This window comes from Dendrobates tinctorius, unplaced genomic scaffold, assembly GCF_039654945.1.
Source record: "Dendrobates tinctorius isolate UK_male_01 unplaced genomic scaffold, ASM3965494v1 ptg000010l, whole genome shotgun sequence".
NCBI lineage: Eukaryota > Metazoa > Chordata > Amphibia > Anura > Dendrobatidae > Dendrobates > Dendrobates tinctorius.
In genome coordinates, this window is record NW_027361678.1 from 1909212 (window position 1) to 1923358 (window position 14147).

Here is a 14147-nt window from a genome sequence, read left to right on the forward strand (position 1 = left end):
ATAACAGTCATTCTCTGAGAGACAGGAAGATCAGAAATAAATTCCATTGAGATATGGGTCCATGGCTTCTTGGGCACCGGCAGGGGCATCAACAACCCACTAGAACGAGAACAGGGTTTGGACCGAGAACAAGTCCCACAGGACAGCACAAAATTAGGCAGGCCACCAAAAAGACCGACTCACCAAATCTCTGGTACCAAAAATACCTGGATGACCAGCCAACGCGGAGCAATGAATTTCAGACATTACTCTCTTCCTCTACTGGTCAGGGACATAGAATTTTCCCATAGGGCAATGTTCAGGTTTGTCCTCCTGAAATTCCTCCAGGGCACATCTCAAATCGGGTGAGATGGCGGAAAGAACTACACCCTCATTTAGAATGGTAGTAGGCTCGGCCACAATAAGAGAATCCGCAAAGAAACTCCTAGAAAGGGCATCCGCCTTAACATTCTTAGTGCCTGGAAGAAAAGAGACCACAAAATTAAAACGCATGAAAAACAAGGCCCACCTAGCCTGTCTAGGATTCAAGCATTTGGCTGATTCAAGATAAATCAAATTCTTGTGGTCGGTGAGGACCACAACTTGATGTCTAGCTCCCTCCATCTCAGAAGCATCTACTTCCACCTGAAATGGGAGTGAGACATCAGGTTGCCGTAGAGCCGGAGCAGAAGTGAATCTCCGCTTAAGCTCCTGAAAAGCCGAGACTGTCTCTGGAGACTAATTCACCACATCAGCGCCCTTTTTGGTCAGATCAGTCAGTGGTTTGACAATACCAGAAAAATTGCTTATAAATTTACGGTAGAAATTAGCAAAACCCAAAAACTTCTGGACAGCCTTCAAAGAAGTGGGCTGAACCCAATCATAAATGGCCTGTACCTTGGCGGGGTCCATTTCAATAGCCGACAGGGACAAAATGAATCCCAAAAATGAAATCCACTGTACACCAAAGAGGCACTTCAATCCCTTAACATACAGGGAATTTTCCCTCAAAATCCAGAACACAGTCCGGACATGTTCCACATGAGAATCCCAATCACTGGAAAAGATCAAAATATCATCCAGATAAATGATCAAAAACATCCACAAAGTCCCGGAAAATATCGTTCATAAAAGATTGGAAGATAGAAGGGGCATTAGTGAGCCCAAAAGGCATCACCAGGTACTCAAAATGTCCCTCCAGAGTATTAAACGCCGTCTCCCATTCATCCCCGTGGTGCTTGATGCGAATAAGATTATACGCCCCCCTGAGGTCAAGCTTGGTAAATCAACAGGCACTTTTAACTCTGGAAAATAAATCAGAAATCAGGGGTAACGGGTACTCATATTTAACAGTGAGTTTGTTAAGGGAACGATAGTCAATACAAGGCCTTAGTGAACCATCTTTCTTGGCCACAAAAAAAACAGCACCTAAAGGTGAAGAGGAAGGTCTAGTGTGACCCTTCTCCAATGACTCCTTGATATAAGATCGCATAGCATCATGTTCGGGTACCGATAAGTTGAAGAGCCGACTTTGGGAAATTTACACCCGGGCATTAACTCAATTGCACAGTCATAACTCCTATGAGGAGGCAAAGATGCAGACTTACTCTCACTAAATACATCAAATCAGCCAAATAATCAGGAATATCATGAGACTGAGGAGAGGTGGAGAAAACAGGAGTGTCACTAAGAACACAATGACAACCCCAACTCACCACAGACACAGATTTCCAATCCAAAACAGGATTATGAGTTTGCAACCAGGGAAAACCCAGAACAATAGTATCATGCAAATTGTGCAACACCAAAAATTTCAATTTTCTTGGTGGTCCAGGGCGACCTGCATTATCACCTGGGTCCAAAACTGAAGTTAATTCTCCGCCAGAGGAGTAGCATCAATACCCCTCAAAGGGATAGGAGTCTGCAGGGGTATCATGGGAAAACCACAACATTTAGCAAAGTCTAAATCCATCAGATTCAAAACTGCTCCTGAATCTACAAAAGCCTTAGCGGAAAATGTAGACAACTAGCAGATCAGAGTAATTGCCAAAAGGAACTTAGGCTGTACACTGCCCACCGCAAATGTGTGCGCAAAAAGTTTTTCTCGTTTAGGGCAGACAGAAATAGTATGAGAGGTGTCTCCACAGAAAAAACACAGCTTATTACGCCTTCTAAACTCCTGACGTTGCACCCTAGACAAAACCCTATCACATTGCATGGGTTCAGACGTTCGTTCAAAAGGCGGCAACGCCTCTCATGTAGTTTCACGTTCACGTAAACGCCAATCAACTTGAATGGCCAATGACATAGAATCGTCAAGACCAGAGGGAACAGGAAATCCCACCATAACATCTTTTATGGTTTCTGCCAAACCCTTCCAAAAGAGAGCTGCTAGGGCATCGTCATTCCATTTAGTAAGGACCGCCCACTTTTGGAATTTTTGACAATATAACTCTGCAGAATCCTGACCCTGGTTCAATGCCAATAAGGCTTTCTCAGCTTGATCAATAGCATTAGGTTCATCATACAACAACCCCAAGGCTTGAAAAAATGCGTCCACATAAGTCAAAATAGGATCTCCAGGTGTCAGAGAAAAAGCCCAATCCTGGGGATCGTCGCGCAGCAAGGAGATGACAATTTTAACCTGCTGCACAGAGCTCCCCGATGAGTTAGGCTTCAATTCAAGAAATAGTTTACAATTGTTCTTAAAATTCAAAAATTTAGACCGATCCCCAGAAAACACATCAGGAGTAGGGATTTTTGGTTCAACAGCAAATGATTGAACGAGATAGGCAGAAATTCCCTGCACTTCAGCAGCGAGCTGCTCAACACGATCAGACAATTGCTTTTTTTTTTTACAATTCTTTCCTTCTTTTGAGTACCCTAGAGTCTGCGGTTTGGCTGGTGATTCTGTTATGATTGGGTCACCGAGGAGGAGAGCAAGCCCAAGCTAAGCCACAGAAAACCAGAGAGGCTGGTAACTAAGCAGATTGCAGACCCCTGATCCTATCCACACAACTAGCAGTAGCCGTGGAGCGTATCTACGATTATCCTAGACGCCTCGGCACAGCCAGAGAGCTAACAGCCTAAAGCAAGAAAGGGGAAATCTAAACTGCCCCAGAGCAGACCCCAAAGGAATAGATAACCCCCAAACATATATTGTCGGTGAGACAAGATGAAAACGCAAACGCAGGTAGGAAAATAGGCTGAGAAAACGATGGGGCCCACACTGACTAGACAGGACAGGAAAGGAAAGACACTGTCTGCAATTACGCAAAAAACCCTACAAAAAGGTCCAACACGTCTGATGCAAAAATACTGAAGTCGCACGACTTCGCCCACTATATCAGCCCTCTGGTATATTCTGAAAGCAGAGCAAAAAGAGGCCAATCTAATAAGGGACAAAAACTGGCACAAGCAGTAACATATGGATGGTGATTCAGCACAGCCCCAGCCGGAGCTGGCTGACTCACACAAAACTGAAATAGACAAAACCAGATCAAATGTGAACAGAATAGCAAAAGAACACTTAGCTGAGCATGCAGGGACTGAGCTGGAAACTAAGACCTCAGGAGGCAGGAAAAAATCACCAGCAGGGATAGAGGGAGTCGGCTGTCTTAAATCCAGTCTGAAACCCCAGATCTCCAATGGTCGCCCTCATTATCAGGTGGCAGGCCTCTGTTAATCAGATCAGCTCCATTACCTCCAGTAACCACCAGAGGGAGCCCAGAAAGAGAACTCGCAACCCCTCCGTCAACCTGACCAGCTCCACCACCTTCAGCAGTAACCAGAGGTAGGCCAGAAAGCGAATCCACAACAGCTAAGATGGGCTTGGCTCCTTTACCCTCTGATCATCAACCTTTGATGTAGTTCACATTATGTTTTGCAGGGTACCTAGCATGTCTCTGTTACATCATCTTCCTAGGCCTCTTAAGACCCAGTTAGAGGAACCCATATGTCTTAGTATTGAGACTCTAGAGCTTAATTATTGCTTCTAGTGCTTCACCATAAATTCTCCTGTGATTCCTGCATACCCTCAGTCCTGCTGGCTAGCCCACTGCTAGCCAACTTCGGGATTAACGCATCAGTTGCAGTAAGCATAGCAAACTGTTATTGGACTCCATTCATTTTGTTATTCTCCTGTGATTCCCGCATACCATCCAGTTAAGCCACTAAGCAAGGTGAACTGTAATTAGACTCTGTTCGTATTGGACATTCATCCTTGCAAAATGACGATGGTTCCTTTACCTTTCACTATGTTCTACTTTGGACTTTCCATTTCCTTCAGGAATGTCCTTCTGGCCCTGTGATTGCAGTGTCCCCAAGTCTTCTCTCTCACGTGCCCACCAGCTGACGGCAAAAATGCACTTGGATCTATGTGTCAACCCTGACTTGCGGCTTCATAAGTCTACCTTACCAGGTGAGCCTTAGGCTGGAGTCACACTTAACGTATAAAAATTCGGTCCAATTTTGATGAACAAGAATCGTATCAATGTTTTGTGAACAGTGATCCGTATGTAATCCGTTTGCAATGCGAGGATGCGATTTCCTCGCATCTAAGTATCCGTGTAACATCCGTATGGCATCCATATGGCATGCATATGCCGTGATTTTATCGCAGCCTTGCAAAATGGACAATTAACATAGTAACATAATAACATAGTTAGTAAGGCCGAAAAAAGACAATAGTCCATCCAGTTCAGCCTATAAAATTCTGTCAGAATAAATCCCCAGATCTACATCCTTCTAAAGAACCTAACAATAACTGTAAGATACAATATTGTTACACTCCAGGAAGACATCCAGGCCTCTCTTGAACCCTTACACTGAGTTCGCCATCACCACCTCCTCAGGCAGGGAATTCCAGATTCTCACTGCCCTAACTGTAAAGAATCCTCTTCTATGTTGGTGGAAAAACCTTTTCTTCTCCAGATGCAGAGAATGCCCCCTTGTGACCGTCACCTTCCTTGGTATAAACAGATCCTCGGAGAGATATTTGTATTGTCCCCTTATATACTTATACATGGTTATTAGATCGCCCCTCAGTCGTCTTTTTTCTAGATAAATAATCTTAATTTTGCTAATCTCTCTGGGTATTGTAGTTCCCCCATCCCCTTTATTAATTTTGTTGCCCTCCTTTGTACCCGCTCTAGTTCCATTATATCCTTCCTGAGCACCGGTGCCCAAAACTGTACACAGTACTCCATGTGTAGTCTAACCAGAGATTTGTACAGAGGCAGTATAATGTTCTCATCATGTGTATCCAGACCTCTTTTAATGCACCCCATGATCCTGTTTGCCTTAGCAGCCGCTGCCTGGCACTGGCTGCTCCAGGTAAGTTTATCATTAACTAGGATCCCCAAGTCCTTCTCAATGTCAGATTTACCCAGTGGTTTACCGTTCAGTGTGTAGTGGTGATATTGATTCCTTCTTCCCATGTGTATAACCTTACATTTATCATTGTTAAACTGAATCTGCCACCTTTCGGCCCAAGTTCCCAACTTATCCAGATCCATCTGTAGCAGAATACTATCTTCTCTTGTATTGACTGGTTTACATAGTTTTGTATCATCTGCAAATATCGATATTTTTCTGTGCAAACCTTCTACCAGATCATTAATAAATATGTTGAAGAGAATAGGTCCCAACACCGACCCCTGCGGTACCCCACTGGTCACAGCGACCCAGTAAGAGAATATACCATTTATAACCACCCTCTGCTTTCTATCACTAAGCCAGTTACTTACCCATTTACACACATTTTCCCCCAGACCCAGCATTCTCATTTTGTGTACCAACCTCTTGTGTGGCATGGTATCAAACGCTTTGGAAAAATCAAGATATACCACATCCAATGACTCACCTTGGTCCCGTCTATAGCTTACCTCTTCATAAAAACTGATTAGATTGGTGTGACAGGAGCGATTCCTCATAAACCCATGCTGATATGGCGTTAAACAGTTATTCTCATTGAGATAATCCAGAATAACATCCCTCAGAAACCCTTCAAATATTTTACCAACAGTAGAGGTTAGACTTACTGGCCTATAATTTCCAGGTTGACTTTTAGAGCGTTTTTTGAATATTGGTACCACATTTGCTATGCGCCAGTCCTGTGGAACAGACCCCGTCGCTATAGAGTCTCTATATGTAAGAAATAATGGTTTGTCTATTACATTACTTAGTTCTCTTAGTACTCGTGGGTGTATGCATCCGGACCCGGAGATTTATCTATTTTAATCTTATTTTGCCAGATGTGCACCTCTTCTTTTGTTAGATTGGTGACCCTTAATATAGGGTTTTCTTTGTGTCTCGGCATTTCACCTAGCATCTCATTTTCCACCGTGAATACCGTGGAGAAGAAGGTGTTTAATATATTAGCTTTTTCCTCGTCCTCTACAACCATTCTTTCCTCACAATTTTTTAATGGGCATACACTTTCACTTTTGATTCTTTTACTATTGATATAGTTTAAGAACAGCTTGGGATTAGTTTTACTCTCCTTAGCAATGTGCTTCTCTGTTTCCTTTTTGGCAGCTTTAATTATTTTTTTAGATAAAGAATTTTTCTCCTTATAGTTTTTTAGAGCTTCAATGGTGCCATCCTGCTTTAGTAGTTTAAATGCTTTCTTTTTACTGTTAATTGCCCCTCTTACTTCTTTGGTTAACCACATTGGGTTTTTCCTATTTCTTGTCCTTTTATTCACACAAGGTATAAACCGCTTACAGTGCCTAGTAAGGATGTTCTTAAACATTTCCCATTTATTTTCTGTATTCTTATTTCGGAGGACATTGTCCCAGTCAACCAGATTAAGGGCATCTCTAAGCTGGTCAAACTTTGCCTTCCTAAAGTTCAGTGTTTTTGTGACTCCCTGACAAGTCCCCCGAGCGAAACACAAGTGAAACTGTACAATATTGTGGTTGCTATTTCCTATATGCCCAACAACCTGCAGATTTGTAATTCTGTCAGGTCTGTTAGATAGTATTAGGTCTAAAAGTGCTGCTCCTCTGGTTGGATTCTGCACCAATTGTGAAAGATAATTATTCTTGGCTATTAGCAGAAATCTGATGCCTTTATGGGTTTCGCAGGTCTCTGTTTCCCAGTTAATATCCGGGTAGTTAAAGTCCCCCATAACAAGGACCTCATTATGGGTTGCAGCTTCATCTATCTGCCTTAGTAGTAAACTTTCCATGATTTCTGTTATAATTGGGGGTTTGTAACAGACCCCAAAGAGAATTTTGTTACTATTTACTAGTTTAGTGTACTTTTTCTCTCGGAGGGTAACAAAGCCAGTAAAGAAACAACTTCTGACATCTCCAATGAAGGCAAAACAACTCGCATGCGAGAGAAAAAGTACACTAAACCACTCCTCACAGAAACAAGCTCTCAACTGAAGCTGAGGGGGCAGCTAGCTGTTATTTTCTGACTAAAACCAGTCAAACCACATTTTGTTACTCAAGGTTGTACACTCACACTTGTTCAAAGTAGTTAAAACTGGTTTGAATCACTGACTGGTAACCAACTTACGATTTTACTTAAAAAAATGCTTTGTCCCAATTAATTTGCACAGCACTGTATATATATATATATATATATATATATATATATATATATATATATGTCTTTATATTTCATACAGAGATAGTTGGCAGAATAGCCGTTAATTCATTTGTTGGCTTCTGTAAAATCATTGCAGAACTGAATGAATTATAGGCTATTCTGCTATCTATGAAATATAAAGATATATATACACTCACTGGCCACTTTATTAGGTACACCTGTCCAACTGTGTGTTAAGACTTAATTTCTAATCAGCCAATCACATGGCGGCAACTCAGTGCATTTAGGCATGTAGACATGGTCAAGACAATCTCCTGCAGTTCAAACCGAGCATCAGTATGGGGAAGAAAGGTGATTTGAGTGCCTTTGAACGTGGCATGATTGTTGGTGCCAGAAGGGCTGGTCTGAGTATTTCAGAAACTGCTGATCTACTGGGATTTTCACGCACAACCATCTCTAGGGTTTACAGAGAATGGTCCGAAAAAGAAAAAAAATCCAGTGAGCGGCAGTTCTGTGGCCGGAAATGCCTTGTTGATGCCAGAGGTCAGAGGAGAATGGGCATACTGGTTCGAGCTGATAGAAAGGCAACAGTGACTCAAATTGCCACCCGTTACAACCAAGGTAGGCAGAAGAGCATCTCTGAACGCACAGTGCGTCGAACTTTGAGGCAGATGGGCTACAGCAGCAGAAGACCACACTGGGTACCACTCCTCTCAGCTAAGAACAGGCATCTGATGGCTACTTTCAGCAGGATAATGCGCCATGTCATAAAGCTCGATTCATCTCAGATTGGTTTCTTGAACATGACAATGAGTTCACTGTACTCAAATGGCCTCCTCAGTCACCAGATCTCAATCCAATAGAGCATCTTTGGGATGTGGTGGAACGGGAGATTCGCATCAGGGATGTGCAGCCGACAAATCTGCACCAACTGTGTGATGCCATCATGTCAATATGGTCCAAAATCTCTGAGGAATGCTTCCAGCACCTTGTTGAATCTCTGCCACGAAGAATTGAGGCAGTTCTGAAGGCAAAAGGGGGTCCAACCCGTTACTAGCATGGTGTACCTAATAAAGTGGCCAGTGAGTGTATGTGTCACTGACATATACAGTATATATATATATATATATATATATGCACACCTATACTATGTGTATATTTCTATTCTATCTATTCTATTGTAAGCTATCAGTGTGATTTTACTGAATTGCCGGCTTTTCAAAGGACACTGGTATTTCTCGCAAGTTACTCTGACAATACACAGTAGATAGCTGTCAGTCGATCTATGCCTTTCTGCATGATTAGCTCTGCTATTCATGTTATTAGTACACTCTGGTTAGCTGTATAAAGGTGCCGATCTGCATATTTGGCACTGCTGTTCCAAGGTGCTTAGCGTGCACACGGCTCTTTTGTATCAAGGTTCCTTGCTGCATATCCAGCTCCACTCTTTCACGTGCTGACCAGCATTTCCAGCTTCACTGTTCTACGTCACTTCAGGTGCTTGCCCGAATATCAAGCTCTGCTGTTTCATTTGCCGTACTGGTTATATAGCTCCTTTTTTTTTTCTGCTCCAACATCTTCTGTCCGAGCTATGGCTAAACAAATCTACCTCCTATTGCGGATCAAGTATATAATTTATATAAACCATTTTAGCTACAATAGTGCGATGCGGGGGTCACAGAATCATCCTGGTTTCATGTAAATGGATATCCTCAGCTCACTTCTCTCCATACTGTGGTTCCTACTGTCCTATGTTGACCTATGCCGAATTTATTGCAGTGTCTGATCTGGGACAGCCTGTGCTCACCACCATGGAAGATATAACCATGCAGAGTAATGCAAAATGCTCTTGAGTTATGTCTTTATTTCATAATTTCCAATGCCCATATCTGCAGCATTGCTGGGTGAACTGATTATGTAAATTATGTTAATACAGTAAGTGATCAAAGCCTAGATTGAAGAACACAGGCATATGAAGCGGCTATGTGCCACTAACTACAGTTAAATGGTTCCTTTAATTATTTCATTTAATAAATTGCTCTTTGTTCTAGCTTTTATTGCTTCAGGAGGCTATATTCAAGTCTTTCCTGAATGCTTAATTAATTATACTATTAAAAAAAGATAAAAAAATTAATGATCTAATTTTAGGTGATGAATATAAAGATCTGTGACCAGAAAACAGATACCACTCTTATTGTGGATAGGAAACGGAGTACCGTAATTAAAGAGTATATACCTATGGCTTGTAGGCATGGGTGGACACAGGTCCTGCAAACCATTTGCCGTTATTGACATTGGGAACTGTATTTGGTCTTGAAATTTTATTTATTGCTTGAAATGTTATTAATTATAAAAACGGATGTACGAATGTAAAGAATTGACATACAGATAGCATGCGGATGGCAATGTAGATGAAAAGTAATTTGTTTTCCTGAATGAAAATTGGACGATTTTTTTATGCGCTCCTTTGAACTTAGCCTGATGCTGCCCAAACCAATGCCAGCATGAAAATTTGACATTGTGTTACTCACCTCTCTTGGTTTCAGCACCACGCTGGGTGTCCTCCTTCTTTTGACAGCTCTCTCTCTCAGCAATTTGACAGCCGCACTTTGACGTTACTCTCTCAGGCCTTAAAAGCTGGTTCAGGCAGTGGAACATCACCTGAGTATTCAAGTAGTTGCTGTCCACACCGCTATGGTGGACATCTACTTGGTCTTGAACCTAGGGTCAGGTAAAAAGATTTGCAGAACCCTGGTCCAATGATCAGGATTTACCGATGTGGCAGCTGGACTAGGGTTCAGCAAATTCGTGGATTGATTGTGTTGAGAAAGGTTGAATAGACCACAGCATAGGGCTGTTCCAGCTAAAAGCCACAGCGTGAGGTAGCCTACTGCTGATTAACTATACTACTTCACAAGGCCTGCTCTGCTCCAAAACCTCCTGTGCAACTCAACTTCGCAACACCAATTGCACATTGCTAAAGCCCGCCATACAAATTAGATGGCTGTTGGCCGAGCACTCCTTTGTTCTCCATGAAAGAACTGTTGCCAGACATGTCTAAAATAAAACATGTTGGATAGATATTTCCCCTGAAAATAAACTGTTCGGGTCTTCTACACACATTAGACCGTTGGCCAAATCTGTCAAAATTGTCGGCTTAGGCTTATATTAGTCTAATGTGTATACATTGTTCCAACTGGCTCACCCTACTGCACCAACAGTACATGTCCGTGCTGCATAACAACTGCTCATCTGAATGAAGGGCTACGACAGTCCACCTCCCTAAGTCAGACATAACACAGTATTCTTCATTACAGAAAGCTATATTTTACTTTGAAATGCAGCAGTTTCACAGAAAACATAGCTTTGAAAGCAGAGACAAATTGTTTCCAAGGCACTAGAGAGATCATTTCATTCCTTTATTTATCCAAAATGCATTGTAAAAGCAAAGTAGTTTCGGGTAACAAGCAGCCTTTTTCAAGCATAAGCAAAATATCCGATGAAGCTTATGCTTGAAGAAACTTTATGTGCCATTGTGCTGATGCTTGAAAAAGTTGGTCGAAACATTGCTTTTATGATGCATTTTGGACAAATAAAGGAATGAAATTATCTCTCTGGTGCCTTGGAAACAATTTGACTCTGGATTTGCAGGTAACATGGTGGGAAGTTGCCCCAAGGAAGAGCGGAGACTGTGGAGTGGTGCAAGGCGAATTACCATTATTGACATTATATGTCACGGGTGGGTCAGATGTTACAGACAGTCGCTTTGCATTTGGCTGCAGAAGGTCTCCTCGCTTGGCATTGCAGACGCCTCCTTAATCTTTCTGACTTTTGGACCCAGTGGCAACCTCCATCTGGCTCTAATTGACACACCTGGACCTTGGTGTTTATAGATTCTCAGTCAGCTTCAAGGAGTCGCCGGTGATATTCACATTTTCCCTTGTGATGGCTTGGAGCAATAGCATTTGGCTAACTTTCTCTCTGGTGCTGTTGCAGGACGTTTGTTGTTACTTCTTTGAGTCTGATCAAGATAAGTTGCTTCCCCCTTCTTTGTCTCCCTTCTTTTTAGTTTGCAGTGGGGACTGACCAGTGACCATCCCACACCATCCCTATTCAGGGTCTAGCTGTAGGGATATGCAGGGCTTAAGGTTCCTGCTTGGCGATTGGTGTGGAACCAATGTAGGGATGGTAGGGGAGGCAGGGTGCTATTAGATCTGCCTAGGGGTCTCCACTTCCCCTTTCCCTAGCATTTTGGCTTCCTTCCCCTCTTGCCCTCGTGTTGCACTTAGTCTTCCCACACTGTGAATGACATTATAGTTTTGAAATTAAGTTTTGAGAAGGGTCTGATGGATGACTTACCTCTGGCTTCTCCCCACCAGGCTTGGCTGACAGGTATATCACTATTTGAACTCGCAACTTACAGTGTTCACAAGCAATTTGGGACTTATGGCCAAACATCAACGAGTTTGGGATTTTTGGTGACTGTGATGGTCTGGTCATCTGTTTGCAACATTGCAATCTTTGTGCCCTAGCCTAAAAGGATTGTGTCATGATGACATTATTTGTCCATTTTCCTTATTAGAGCATATGGGTGTTATTCAGGAGGGTTGCATGCTTGCTGTAACTCCTTCGTGCCAGAACAGAAAACTGCTTTGTAGAAACCAAATTCTCAAGACTGATTTTCAGGATCCGAGAATGGAGCCCAATTTCTGAAGCACCCGCAGATTTCCTGACCCAAATTCAACAGTCTCATGAGGATGTTGTGAAAAACGAGGATGAATGAACTCATGGAGATCAACATCCAACACTGTGGAGACACCATCACATGTTTCTCTACGCAGTGATTCTAGAGCAATGCCCCCATCCCTTATGGGAAATATGCAAAAACATGCAAAACACAAGCCGCGGAGACACCATCACATGTTTCTCAACGCAGGCAATGACTAGCCAGGTCTTTCCCCGGGAAGGAACAACCACGGGAAGGGCAGTCTCCAATGAAGGAAACCACCTATGCCAAAACATGGTATCCATCCACAGACAGCTGTTTTGGGGTATTGCCCCTCATCAGTGTGGAGTAGGAAACTGGCTAGTAGGAGCAATGCCTAAAAAAAGACTGTGAAAAATGAGGATGAATGAAACATGGTATCCATCCACAGACAGCTGTTTCGGGGTATACCCCGTTGAGAAACGTGATGATGTCTCCGCGGCTTGTGTTTTGCATGTTTTTGCATATTTCCATAAGGGATGGAGGCACTGCTCTAGAATCACTGCGTTGAGAAACATGTGATGGTGTCTCTGCAGTGTTGGATGTTGATCTCCATGAGTTCATTCATCCTCATTTTTCACAGTCTTTTACTAGGCATTGCTCCTACTAGCCAGTTTCCTACGCCACACTGATGAGGTGTGGAATTTCCTGAATACCTTGAGTGCTGTCTCTTGGCCTTCCGGCATCGCCACTTCGGTGGCTTAACCTGGTCGCTGCTTTTGGGAGATAGCCAGGAGGCTTCGGGGAGGAGACCCTTGGAGTTGTGGACGATGGGAGTCCGACTTCAATTCTCTGGGACCGGTGATAGCCGGGTCAAAAATGGATTCAGGATTGACATCGCTGAAGATAAGAAGTTGCATTTTTCCCTGGGATATTTGGTCAACATGGTGTTTTATGACATCCTGAAGATTCGGAAGTCCGATATAATATGCCTGCAGGAGTTTAGGTGAGAAGGCATGTATGTACTGGTGCTATCTTCTATGGCTGCTTGCCAGAATTTGTTTACTGCCCAGAAAAATGGAGTGGCAAATCCTTTGCTGGAAGGTCTTACCTTTACTGTGCTGTACTCTAAGGGAGATATCCCACTTGTAGTTTTCATGCACAACCCTTTTGTTTCCCTGGAGGACATTGCTTTATTTTTGAAAAGACATTGCATTTATGTTCAGAACTCCCACAGGGTCCTGAATGGAGAAGGGCTCTGGACCGGGATGTACAAATTTTTTGTGAGATTTGGGATGGATCCCCAAGGCCCGGGAGGCATCCATACCCCCCCTTAATTTTTCAATTGGGAAAAATACTGGTTTTTTGTTCTTGCCAGATGCCCCGATGTATTGCAGGAGGTGTAAAAATTTCGGCATACCCAGGATAGTTGCAAGGAGATGCCAACTTGCAGGAATTGCAATGCTTCTGGCCATATGGCAAACGACTGCACAAATCCTGTTATGTGTAATGCTTGTGGTGAGGAGGGCCATAAGTATCGGGACTGTAAGGCCAGGATCAGTCCTAGGTCTTACGCTGAGGTCTCAAATGGGGCAGCTGCACCCCCTGCTGCTGTTGTTGACATTCCACAGGTTTCAGACCCGGAACTTATTGAGGAACCTGAAATCATGGATGCACATGAGGAGGCCCTGCCCCAAAAGGAGTCTCCCAGCCCAGAGGTGGCAGTTTTGGAAGCTACTGATGTTGAATGTGAGTTCCCTCATCAGTCTGATGTCTGTGGGGAGGGGGAGTTGGAGAGTACTCTTGGCAATACCCCCAGTGTATCTTAGTTTGCTACTGAGGAGGAGTTGGCCTTTTGTGGAGATCAAGGTGACTTCACTCTTGCGAGGTCCTCTGAGGATGA